Below are 14,804 nucleotides of genomic sequence, written 5' to 3'. Positions count from 1 at the left end.
ACGAATTTGCAGTTATACATTGGCGTATCTAGGGTTGCTTACTCGCAGACAATATAATTGATTTGTATCAATACTTTTGGCAACGGTGAGCTCTAAATCGAACATTCCGTTCAGATCCAAGTTGACCAAACACATTTTGGATGGCAATTTTCTTCTACAGGACGCAGCCACGATCGGAATTTTGAAATAATTGGGAAATCTGACGCTCTTGGAAGAAGCATACATTGTCAGGACGCAGCAAATTCTCATACAATTGAAGGAGAGCTACAGAATTAATTTGTATCAATTCTTTTGGCAACGGTGAGCTCTAAATCGAACATTCCGTTCAGATCCAAGTTGACCAAACACATTATGGATGGCAAATATCTTCTACAGGACGCAGCCACAATCGGAATTTTGAAATAATTGACAATTCTTTTGGCAACGGTGAGCTCTAAATCGAACATTCCGTTCAGATCCAAGTTGACCAAACACCTTTTGGATGACAATTTTCTTCTACAGGACGCAGCCACGATCGGAATTTTGAAATAATTGACAAATCTAACGCTCTTGGAATAAGCATACATTGTCAGGACGCAGCCATTTCTTATACAATTAAAGGAGAGCTACATAATTGATTTGTATCAATTATTTTGGCAATGGTGAGCTCTAAATCGAACATTCCGTTCAGATCCAAGTTGACCAAACACATTTTGGATGGCAACTTTCTTGTACAGGACGCAGCCACAATGAGAATTTTGAAATAATTGACAAATCAGACGCTCTTGGAAGAAGCAGACATTGTCAGAACGCAGCCATTTCTTATACAATTAAAGGAGAGCTACAGAATTGATTTGTATCAATTCTTTTGGCAACGGTGAGCTCTAAATCGAACATTCCGTTCAGATCCAAGTTGACCATACACATTTTGGATGGCAATTTTCTTCTACAGGATGCAGCCACGATCGGAATTTTGAAATAATTGACAAATCTGACGCTCTTGGAAGAAGCAGACATTGTCAGGACGCAGCCATTTCTTATACAATTAAAGGAGAGCTACAAAATTGATTTGTATTAATTCTTTTGGCAACGGTGAGCTCTAAATCGAACATTCCGTTCAGATCCAAATGGACCAAACACATTTTGGATGGCAATTTTTTTCTACAGGATGCAGCCACAATCGGAATTTTGAAAAAACTGCCAAATCTAACGCTTTTGGAAGAAGCATACATTGACAGGACACAGCCATTTCTTATACAATTGAAGAAGAGCTACAGAATTTTCTTCAACAGGACGCAGCCACGATCGGAATTTTGAAATAATTTACAAATCTGACGCTCTTGGAAGAAGCAGACATTGTCATGTCACAGCCATTTCTTATACAATTAAAGGAGAGCTACAGAATTGATTTGTATCAATTCTTTTGGCAACGGTGAGCTCTAAATCGAACATTCCGTTCAGATCCAAGTTGACCATACACATTTTGGATGGCAATTTTCTTCTACAGGATGCAGCCACGATCGGAATTTTGAAATAATTGACAAATCTGACGCTCTTGGAAGAAGCAGACATTGTCAGGACGCAGCCATTTCTTATACAATTAAAGGAGAGCTACAAAATTGATTTGTATTAATTCTTTTGGCAACGGTGAGCTGTAAATCAAACATTCCGTTCAGATCCAAGTTGACCATACACATTTTGGATGGCAATTTTCTTCTACAGGATGCAGCCACGATCGGAATTTTGAAATAATTGACAAATCTGACGCTCTTGAAAGAAGCATACATTGTCAGGACGCAGCCATTTATTATTCAATTGAAGGGGAGATTCAGAATTGATTTGTTTCAATTTTTTTGGCAACGGTGAGCTCTAAATCGAACATTCCGTTCAGATCCAAGTTGACCAAACACATTTAGGATGGCAATTTTCTTCTACAGGATGCAGCCACGATCGGAATTTGTAAATAATTGGCAAATCTGACGCTCTTGGAAGAAGCATACATTGTCAGGACGCAGCCATTTCTGATACAATTAAAGGAGAGCTACAGAATTGATTTGTATCAATTTTTTTGGCAACGGTGAGCTCTAAATCGAACATTCCGTTCAGATCCAAGTTGACCAAACACATTTAGGATGGCAATTTTCTTCTACAGGACGCAGCTACGATCGGAATTTTGAAATAATTGACAAATCTGACGCTCTTGGAAGAAGCATACATTGTCAGGACGCAGCCATTTCTTGTACAGTTAAAGAAGAGCTACAGAATTGATTTGTATTAATTCTTTTGGCAACGGTGAGCTCTAAATCGAACATTCCGTTCAGATCCAAGTTGACAAAACACATTTTGGATGACAATTTTCTTCTACAGGACGCAGCCACGATCGGAATTTTGAAATAATTGACAAATCTGACGCTCTTGGAAGAAGCATACATTGTCAGGACGCAGCCATTTCTTATACAATTAAAGGAGAGCTACAGAATTGATTTGTATCAATTCTTTTGGCAACGGTGAGCTCTAAATCGAACATTCCGTTCAGATCCAAGTTGACCAAACACCTTTTGGATGACAATTTTCTTCTACAGGACGCAGCCACGATCGGAATTTTGAAATAATTGACAAATCTAACGCTCTTGGAAGAAGCATACATTGTCAGGACGCAGCCATTTCTTATACAATTAAAGGAGAGCTACAGAATTGATTTGTATCAATTCTTTTGGCAACGGTGAGCTCTAAATCGAACATTCCGTTCAGATCCAAGTTGACCAAACACATTTTGGATGGCAAATATCTTCTACAGGACGCAGCCACGATCGGAATTTTGAAATAATTGGCAAATCTGACGCTCTTGGAAGAAGCATACATTGTCAGGACGCAGCCATTTCTTATACAATTAAAGGAGAGCTACAGAATTGATTTGTATCAATTCTTTTGGCAACGGTGAGCTCTAAATCGAACATTCCGTTCAGATCCAAGTTGACCAAACACATTCTGGATGGCAACTTTCTTGTACAGGACGCAGCCACAATGAGAATTTAGAAATAATTGACAAATCTGACGCTCTTGGAAGAAGCATACATTGTCTGGACGCAGTCATTTATTATACAATTAAAGGAGAGCTACAGAATTGATTTGTATCAATTATTTCGGCAACGGTGAGCTCTAAATCGAACATTCCGTTCAGATCCAAGTTGACCAAACACATTTTGGATGGCAATTTTCTTCTACAGGATGCAGCCACGATCGGAATTTTGAAATATTTGACAAATCTGACGCTCTTGGAAGAAGCAGACATTGTCAGGACGCAGCCATTTCTTATACAATTGAAGGAGAGCTACAAAATTGATTTGTATTAATTCTTTTGGCAACGGTGAGCTCTAAATCAAACATTCCGTTCAGATCCAAGTTGACCATACACATTTTGGATGGCAATTTTCTTCTACAGGATGCAGCCACGATCGGAATTTTGAAATAATTGGCAAATCTGACGCTCTTGGAAGAAGCATACATTGTCAGGACGCAGCCATTTATTATACAATTAAAGGAGAGCTACAGAATTGATTTGTATCAATTCTTTTGGCAACGGTGAGCTCTAAATCGAACATTCCGTTCAGATCCAAGTAGACCAAACACATTTTGGATGGCAAATATCTTCTACAGGACGCAGCCCCGATCGGAATTTTGAAAAAACTGCCAAATCTGACGCAGCCATTTCTTATACAATTGAAGGAAAGCTACAGAATTGATTTGTATTAATTCTTTTGGCGACGGTGAGCTCTAAATCGAACATTCCGTTCAGATCCAAGTTGACCAAACACATTTTGGATGGCAATTTTCTTCTACAGGATGCAGCCACGATCGGAATTTTGAAATAATTGACAAATCTGACGCTCTTGGAAGAAGCATACATTGTCAGGACGCAGCCATTTCTTATACAATTAAAGGAGAGCTACAGAATTGATTTGTATCAATTCTTTTGGCAACGGTGAGCTCTAAATCGAACATTCCGTTCAGATCAAAGTTGATCAAACACATTATGGATGACAACTTTCTTCTACAGGACGCAGCCACAATGAGAATTTTGAAGTAATTGACAAATCTGACGCTATTGGAAGAAGCATACATTGTCAGGACGCAGCCATTTCTTATACAATTAAAAGAGAGCTACAGAATTGATTTGTATCAATTCTTTTGGCAACGGTGAGCTCTAAATCGAACATTCCGTTCAGATTCAAGTTGACCATACACATTTTGGATGGCAACTTTCTTGTACAGGACGCAGCCACAATGAGAATTTTGAAATAATTGACAAATCTAACGCTCTTGGAAGAAGCATACATTGTCAGGACGCAGCCATTTCTTATACAATTAAAGGAGAGCTTCGGAATTGATTTGTATCAATTCTTTTGGCAACGGTGAGCTCTAAATCGAACATTCCGTTCAGATCCAAGTTGACCAAACACATTTTGGATGGCAATTTTCTTCTACAGGACGCAGCCACGATCGGAATTTTGAAATAATTGGCAAATCTGACGCTCTTGGAAGAAGCATACATTGTCAGGACGCAGCCATTTATTATACAATTAAAGGAGAGCTACAGAGTTTATTTGTATCAATTCTTTTGGCAACGGTGAGCTATAAATCCAACATTCCGTTCAGATCCAAGTCGACCAAACACATTTTGGATGGCAAATATCTTCTACAGGATGCAGCCACGATCGGAATTTTGAAAAAACTGCCAAATCTGACGCTATGGAAGAAGCAGACAGTTTCAGCACACAGCCATTTTCCACACAAATGAAGGACAGCTACATAATTGATTTGTATCAATTCTTTTGGCAACGGTGAGCTCTAAATCGAACATTCCGTTCAGATCCAAGTTGACCAAACACCTTTTGGATGACAATTTTCTTCTACAGGACGCAGCCACGATCGGAATTTTGAAATAATTGACAAATCTGACGCTCTTGGAAGAAGCAGACATTGTCAGGACGCAGCCAATTCTTATACAATTAAAGGAGAGCTACAGAATTGATTTGTATCAATTCTTTTGGCAACGGTGAGCACTAAATCGAACATTCCGTTCAGATCCAAGTTGACCAAACACATTTTGGATGGCAATTTTCTTCTACAGGATGCAGCCACGATCGGAATTTTGAAATAATTGACAAATCTGACGCTCTTGGAAGAAGCATACATTGTCAGGACGCAGCCATTTCTTATACAATTAAAGGAGAGCTACAGAATTGATTTGTATCAATTCTTTTGGCAACGGTGAGCTCTAAATCGAACATTCCGTTCAGATCAAAGTTGACCATACACATTTTGGATGGCAACTTTCTTCTACAGGACGCAGCCACAATGAGAATTTTGAAGTAATTGACAAATCTAACACTGTTGGAAGAAGCATACATTGTCAGGACGCAGCCATTTCTTATACAATTAAAAGAGAGCTACAGAATTGATTTGTATCAATTCTTTTGGCAACGGTGAGCTCTAAATCGAACATTCCGTTCAGATCCAAGTTGACCATACACATTTTGGATGGCAACTTTCTTGTACAGGACGCAGCCACGATCGGAATTTTGAAATAATTGGCAAATCTGACGCTCTTGGAAGAAGCATACATTGTCAGGACGCAGCCATTTCTTATACAATTAAAGGAGAGCTACAGAATTGATTTGTATAAATTCTTTTGGCAACGGTGAGCTCTAAATCGAACATTCCGTTCAGATCCAAGTTGACCAAACACATTTTGGATGGCAATTTTCAGGAACAGGACGCAGCCACAATGAGAATTTTGAAATAATTGACAAATCTGACGCTATTGGAAGAAGCAGACATTGTCAGGACGCAGCCATTTCTTATACAATTAAAGGAGAGCTACATAATTGATTTGTATCAATTTTTTTGGCAATGGTGAGCTCTAAATCGAACATTCCGTTCAGATCCAAGTTGACCAAACACATTTTGGATGGCAACTTTCTTGTACAGGACGCAGCCACAATGAGAATTTTGAAATAATTGACAAATCTGACGCTCTTGGAAGAAGCAGACATTGTCAGGACGCAGCCAATTCTTATACAATTAAAGGAGAGCTACAGAATCGATTTACATCATATCTTTTGGCAACGGTGAGCTCTAAATCGAACATTCCGTTCAGATCCAAGTTGACCAAACACATTTTGGATGGCAATTTTCTTCTACAGGATGCAGCCACGATCGGAATTTTGAAATAATTGACAAATCTGACGCTCTTGGAAGAAGCATACATTGTCAGAACGCAGCCATTTCTTATACAATTAAAAGAGAGCTACAGAATTGATTTGTATCAATTCTTTTGGCAACGGTGAGCTCTAAATCGAACATTCCGTTCAGATCCAAGTTGACCAAACACATTTTGGATGGCAATTTTCTTCTACAGGGCGCAGCCACGATCGAAATTTTGAAATAATTGACAAATCTGACGCTCTTGGAAGAAGCAGACATTGTCAGGACGCAGCCAACTCTTATACAATTAAAGGAGAGCTACAGAATTGATTTGTATCAATTCTTTTGGCAACGGTGAGCTCTAAATCCAACATTCCGTTCAGATCCAAGTAGACCAAACACATTTTGGATGGCAAATATCTTCTACAGGATGCAGCCACGATCGGAATTTTGAAAAAACTGCCAAATCTGACGCTATGGAAGAAGCAGACAGTTTCAGCACACAGCCATTTTCCAAACAAATGAAGGACAGCTACATAATTGATTTGTATCAATACTTTTGGCAACGGTGAGCTCTAAATCGAACATTCCGTTCAGATCCAAGTTGACCAAACACCTTTTGGATGACAATTTTCTTCTACAGGACGCAGCCACGATCGGAATTTTGAAATAATTGACAAATCTGACGCTCTTGGAAGAAGCAGACATTGTCAGGACGCAGCCAACTCTTATACAATTAAAGGAGAGCTACAGAATTGATTTGTATCAATTCTTTTGGCAACGGTGAGCTCTAAATCGAACATTCCGTTCAGATCCAAGTTGACCAAACACATTTTGGATGGCAATTTTCTTCTACAGGATGCAGCCACGATCGGAATTTTGAAATAATTGACAAATCTGACGCTCTTGGAAGAAGCATACATTGTCAGGACGCAGCCATTTCTTATACAATTAAAGGAGAGCTACAGAATTGATTTGTATCAATTCTTTTGGCAACGGTGAGCTCTAAATCGAACATTCCGTTCAGATCAAAGTTGACCAAACACATTTTGGATGACAACTTTCTTCTACAGGACGCAGCCACAATGAGAATTTTGAAGTAATTGACAAATCTGACGCTATTGGAAGAAGCATACATTGTCAGGACGCAGCCATTTCTTATACAATTAAAAGAGAGCTACAGAATTGATTTGTATCAATTCTTTTGGCAACGGTGAGCTCTAAATCGAACATTCCGTTCAGATTCAAGTTGACCATACACATTTTGGATGGCAACTTTCTTGTACAGGACGCAGCCATAATGAGAATTTTGAAATAATTGACAAATCTGACGCTCTTGGAAGAAGCATACATTGTCAGGACGCAGCCATTTCTTATACAATTAAAGGAGAGCTTCGGAATTGATTTGTATCAATTCTTTTGGCAACGGTGAGCTCTAAATCGAACATTCCGTTCAGATCCAAGTTGACCAAACACATTTTGGATGGCAATTTTCTTCTACAGGACGCAGCCACGATCGGAATTTTGAAATAATTGGCAAATCTGACGCTCTTGGAAGAAGCATACATTGTCAGGACGCAGCCATTTATTATACAATTAAAGGAGAGCTACAGAGTTGATTTGTATCAATTCTTTTGGCAACGGTGAGCTATAAATCCAACATTCCGTTCAGATCCAAGTCGACCAAACACATTTTGGATGGCAAATATCTTCTACAGGATGCAGCCACGATCGGAATTTTGAAAAAACTGCCAAATCTGACGCTATTGAAGAAGCAGACAGTTTCAGCACACAGCCATTTTCCACACAAATGAAGGACAGCTACATAATTGATTTGTATCAATTCTTTTGGCAACGGTGAGCTCTAAATCGAACATTCCGTTCAGATCCAAGTTGACCAAACACCTTTTGGATGACAATTTTCTTCTACAGGACGCAGCCACGATCGGAATTTTGAAATAATTGACAAATCTGACGCTCTTGGAAGAAGCAGACATTGTCAGGACGCAGCCAATTCTTATACAATTAAAGGAGAGCTACAGAATTGATTTGTATCAATTCTTTTGGCAACGGTGAGCACTAAATCGAACATTCCGTTCAGATCCAAGTTGACCAAACACATTTTGGATGGGAATTTTCTTCTACAGGATACAGCCACGATCGGAATTTTGAAATAATTGACAAATCTGACGCTCTTGGAAGAAGCATACATTGTCAGGACGCAGCCATTTCTTATACAATTAAAGGAGAGCTACAGAATTGATTTGTATCAATTCTTTTGGCAACGGTGAGCTCTAAATCGAACATTCCGTTGAGATCAAAGTTGACCATACACATTTTGGATGGCAACTTTCTTCTACAGGACGCAGCCACAATGAGAATTTTGAAGTAATTGACAAATCTAACGCTGTTGGAAGAAGCATACATTGTCAGGACGCAGCCATTTCTTATACAATTAAAAGAGAGCTACAGAATTGATTTGTATCAATTCTTTTGGCAACGGTGAGCTCTAAATCGAACATTCCGTTCAGATCCAAGTTGACCATACACATTTTGGATGGCAACTTTCTTGTACAGGACGCAGCCACAATGAGAATTTTGAAATAATTGACAAATCTAACGCTCTTGGAAGAAGCATACATTGTCAGGACGCAGCCATTTCTTATACAATTAAAGGAGAGCTACAGAATTGATTTGTATCAATTCTTTTGGCAACGGTGAGCTCTAAATCGAACATTCCGTTCAGATCCAAGTTGACCAAACACATTTTGGATGGCAACTTTCAGGAACAGGACGCAGCCACAATGAGAATTTTGAAATAATTGACAAATCTGACGCTATTGGAAGAAGCAGACATTGTCAGGACGCAGCCATTTCTTATACAATTAAAGGAGAGCTACATAATTGATTTGTATCAATTTTTTTGGCAATGGTGAGCTCTAAATCGAACATTCCGTTCAGATCCAAGTTGACCAAACACATTTTGGATGGCAACTTTCTTGTACAGGACGCAGCCACAATGAGAATTTTGAAATAATTGACAAATCTGACGCTCTTGGAAGAAGCAGACATTGTCAGGACGCAGCCAATTCTTATACAATTAAAGGAGAGCTACAGAATCGATTTGCATTATATCTTTTGGCAACGGTGAGCTCTAAATCGAACATTCCGTTCAGATCCAAGTTGACCAAACACATTTTGGATGGCAATTTTCTTCTACAGGATGCAGCCACGATCGGAATTTTGAAATAATTGACAAATCTAACGCTCTTGGAAGAAGCATACATTGTCAGAACGCAGCCATTTCTTATACAATTAAAAGAGAGCTACAGAATTGATTTGTATTAATTCTTTTGGCGACGGTGAGCTCTAAATCGAACATTCCGTTCAGATCCAAGTTGACCAAACACATTTTGGATGGCAATTTTCTTCTACAGGATGCAGCCACGATCGGAATTTTGAAATAATTGACAAATCTGACGCTCTTGGAAGAAGCAGACATTGTCAGGACGCAGCCATTTCTTATACAATTAAAGGAGAGCTACAAAATTGATTTGTATTAATTCTTTTGGCAACGGTGAGCTGTAAATCAAACATTCCGTTCAGATCCAAGTTGACCATACACATTTTGGATGGCAATTTTCTTCTACAGGATGCAGCCACGATCGGAATTTTGAAATAATTGACAAATCTGACGCTCTTGAAAGAAGCATACATTGTCAGGACGCAGCCATTTATTATTCAATTGAAGGGGAGATTCAGAATTGATTTGTTTCAATTTTTTTGGCAACGGTGAGCTCTAAATCGAACATTCCGTTCAGATCCAAGTTGACCAAACACATTTAGGATGGCAATTTTCTTCTACAGGATGCAGCCACGATCGGAATTTGTAAATAATTGGCAAATCTGACGCTCTTGGAAGAAGCATACATTGTCAGGACGCAGCCATTTCTGATACAATTAAAGGAGAGCTACAGAATTGATTTGTATCAATTTTTTTGGCAACGGTGAGCTCTAAATCGAACATTCCGTTCAGATCCAAGTTGACCAAACACATTTAGGATGGCAATTTTCTTCTACAGGACGCAGCTACGATCGGAATTTTGAAATAATTGACAAATCTGACGCTCTTGGAAGAAGCATACATTGTCAGGACGCAGCCATTTCTTGTACAGTTAAAGAAGAGCTACAGAATTGATTTGTATTAATTCTTTTGGCAACGGTGAGCTCTAAATCGAACATTCCGTTCAGATCCAAGTTGACAAAACACATTTTGGATGACAATTTTCTTCTACAGGACGCAGCCACGATCGGAATTTTGAAATAATTGACAAATCTGACGCTCTTGGAAGAAGCATACATTGTCAGGACGCAGCCATTTCTTATACAATTAAAGGAGAGCTACAGAATTGATTTGTATCAATTCTTTTGGCAACGGTGAGCTCTAAATCGAACATTCCGTTCAGATCCAAGTTGACCAAACACCTTTTGGATGACAATTTTCTTCTACAGGACGCAGCCACGATCGGAATTTTGAAATAATTGACAAATCTAACGCTCTTGGAAGAAGCATACATTGTCAGGACGCAGCCATTTCTTATACAATTAAAGGAGAGCTACAGAATTGATTTGTATCAATTCTTTTGGCAACGGTGAGCTCTAAATCGAACATTCCGTTCAGATCCAAGTTGACCAAACACATTTTGGATGGCAAATATCTTCTACAGGACGCAGCCACGATCGGAATTTTGAAATAATTGGCAAATCTGACGCTCTTGGAAGAAGCATACATTGTCAGGACGCAGCCATTTATTATACAATTAAAGGAGAGCTACAGAATTGATTTGTATCAATTCTTTTGGCAACGGTGAGCTCTAAATCGAACATTCCGTTCAGATCCAAGTTGACCAAACACATTCTGGATGGCAACTTTCTTGTACAGGACGCAGCCACAATGAGAATTTAGAAATAATTGACAAATCTAACGCTCTTGGAAGAAGCATACATTGTCTGGACGCAGTCATTTATTATACAATTAAAGGAGAGCTACAGAATTGATTTGTATCAATTATTTCGGCAACGGTGAGCTCTAAATCGAACATTCCGTTCAGATCCAAGTTGACCAAACACATTTTGGATGGCAATTTTCTTCTACAGGATGCAGCCACGATCGGAATTTTGAAATATTTGACAAATCTGACGCTCTTGGAAGAAGCAGACATTGTCAGGACGCAGCCATTTCTTATACAATTGAAGGAGAGCTACAAAATTGATTTGTATTAATTCTTTTGGCAACGGTGAGCTCTAAATCAAACATTCCGTTCAGATCCAAGTTGACCATACACATTTTGGATGGCAATTTTCTTCTACAGGATGCAGCCACGATCGGAATTTTGAAATAATTGGCAAATCTGACGCTCTTGGAAGAAGCATACATTGTCAGGACGCAGCCATTTATTATACAATTAAAGGAGAGCTACAGAATTGATTTGTATCAATTCTTTTGGCAACGGTGAGCTCTAAATCGAACATTCCGTTCAGATCCAAGTAGACCAAACACATTTTGGATGGCAAATATCTTCTACAGGACGCAGCCCCGATCGGAATTTTGAAAAAACTGCCAAATCTGACGCAGCCATTTCTTATACAATTGAAGGAAAGCTACAGAATTGATTTGTATTAATTCTTTTGGCGACGGTGAGCTCTAAATCGAACATTCCGTTCAGATCCAAGTTGACCAAACACATTTTGGATGGCAATTTTCTTCTACAGGATGCAGCCACGATCGGAATTTTGAAATAATTGACAAATCTGACGCTCTTGGAAGAAGCATACATTGTCAGGACGCAGCCATTTCTTATACAATTAAAGGAGAGCTACAGAATTGATTTGTATCAATTCTTTTGGCAACGGTGAGCTCTAAATCGAACATTCCGTTCAGATCAAAGTTGATCAAACACATTATGGATGACAACTTTCTTCTACAGGACGCAGCCACAATGAGAATTTTGAAGTAATTGACAAATCTGACGCTATTGGAAGAAGCATACATTGTCAGGACGCAGCCATTTCTTATACAATTAAAAGAGAGCTACAGAATTGATTTGTATCAATTCTTTTGGCAACGGTGAGCTCTAAATCGAACATTCCGTTCAGATTCAAGTTGACCATACACATTTTGGATGGCAACTTTCTTGTACAGGACGCAGCCACAATGAGAATTTTGAAATAATTGACAAATCTAACGCTCTTGGAAGAAGCATACATTGTCAGGACGCAGCCATTTCTTATACAATTAAAGGAGAGCTTCGGAATTGATTTGTATCAATTCTTTTGGCAACGGTGAGCTCTAAATCGAACATTCCGTTCAGATCCAAGTTGACCAAACACATTTTGGATGGCAATTTTCTTCTACAGGACGCAGCCACGATCGGAATTTTGAAATAATTGGCAAATCTGACGCTCTTGGAAGAAGCATACATTGTCAGGACGCAGCCATTTATTATACAATTAAAGGAGAGCTACAGAGTTTATTTGTATCAATTCTTTTGGCAACGGTGAGCTATAAATCCAACATTCCGTTCAGATCCAAGTCGACCAAACACATTTTGGATGGCAAATATCTTCTACAGGATGCAGCCACGATCGGAATTTTGAAAAAACTGCCAAATCTGACGCTATGGAAGAAGCAGACAGTTTCAGCACACAGCCATTTTCCACACAAATGAAGGACAGCTACATAATTGATTTGTATCAATTCTTTTGGCAACGGTGAGCTCTAAATCGAACATTCCGTTCAGATCCAAGTTGACCAAACACCTTTTGGATGACAATTTTCTTCTACAGGACGCAGCCACGATCGGAATTTTGAAATAATTGACAAATCTGACGCTCTTGGAAGAAGCAGACATTGTCAGGACGCAGCCAATTCTTATACAATTAAAGGAGAGCTACAGAATTGATTTGTATCAATTCTTTTGGCAACGGTGAGCACTAAATCGAACATTCCGTTCAGATCCAAGTTGACCAAACACATTTTGGATGGCAATTTTCTTCTACAGGATGCAGCCACGATCGGAATTTTGAAATAATTGACAAATCTGACGCTCTTGGAAGAAGCATACATTGTCAGGACGCAGCCATTTCTTATACAATTAAAGGAGAGCTACAGAATTGATTTGTATCAATTCTTTTGGCAACGGTGAGCTCTAAATCGAACATTCCGTTCAGATCAAAGTTGACCATACACATTTTGGATGGCAACTTTCTTCTACAGGACGCAGCCACAATGAGAATTTTGAAGTAATTGACAAATCTAACACTGTTGGAAGAAGCATACATTGTCAGGACGCAGCCATTTCTTATACAATTAAAAGAGAGCTACAGAATTGATTTGTATCAATTCTTTTGGCAACGGTGAGCTCTAAATCGAACATTCCGTTCAGATCCAAGTTGACCATACACATTTTGGATGGCAACTTTCTTGTACAGGACGCAGCCACGATCGGAATTTTGAAATAATTGGCAAATCTGACGCTCTTGGAAGAAGCATACATTGTCAGGACGCAGCCATTTCTTATACAATTAAAGGAGAGCTACAGAATTGATTTGTATAAATTCTTTTGGCAACGGTGAGCTCTAAATCGAACATTCCGTTCAGATCCAAGTTGACCAAACACATTTTGGATGGCAATTTTCAGGAACAGGACGCAGCCACAATGAGAATTTTGAAATAATTGACAAATCTGACGCTATTGGAAGAAGCAGACATTGTCAGGACGCAGCCATTTCTTATACAATTAAAGGAGAGCTACATAATTGATTTGTATCAATTTTTTTGGCAATGGTGAGCTCTAAATCGAACATTCCGTTCAGATCCAAGTTGACCAAACACATTTTGGATGGCAACTTTCTTGTACAGGACGCAGCCACAATGAGAATTTTGAAATAATTGACAAATCTGACGCTCTTGGAAGAAGCAGACATTGTCAGGACGCAGCCAATTCTTATACAATTAAAGGAGAGCTACAGAATCGATTTACATCATATCTTTTGGCAACGGTGAGCTCTAAATCGAACATTCCGTTCAGATCCAAGTTGACCAAACACATTTTGGATGGCAATTTTCTTCTACAGGATGCAGCCACGATCGGAATTTTGAAATAATTGACAAATCTGACGCTCTTGGAAGAAGCATACATTGTCAGAACGCAGCCATTTCTTATACAATTAAAAGAGAGCTACAGAATTGATTTGTATCAATTCTTTTGGCAACGGTGAGCTCTAAATCGAACATTCCGTTCAGATCCAAGTTGACCAAACACATTTTGGATGGCAATTTTCTTCTACAGGGCGCAGCCACGATCGAAATTTTGAAATAATTGACAAATCTGACGCTCTTGGAAGAAGCAGACATTGTCAGGACGCAGCCAACTCTTATACAATTAAAGGAGAGCTACAGAATTGATTTGTATTAATTCTTTTGGCAACGGTGAGCTCTAAATCCAACATTCCGTTCAGATCCAAGTAGACCAAACACATTTTGGATGGCAAATATCTTCTACAGGATGCAGCCACGATCGGAATTTTGAAAAAACTGCCAAATCTGACGCTATGGA

This window comes from Uranotaenia lowii, chromosome 3 (assembly GCF_029784155.1).
Source record: "Uranotaenia lowii strain MFRU-FL chromosome 3, ASM2978415v1, whole genome shotgun sequence".
Lineage (NCBI taxonomy): Eukaryota > Metazoa > Arthropoda > Insecta > Diptera > Culicidae > Uranotaenia > Uranotaenia lowii.
Note: the sequence above shows the minus strand (reverse complement) of the source record.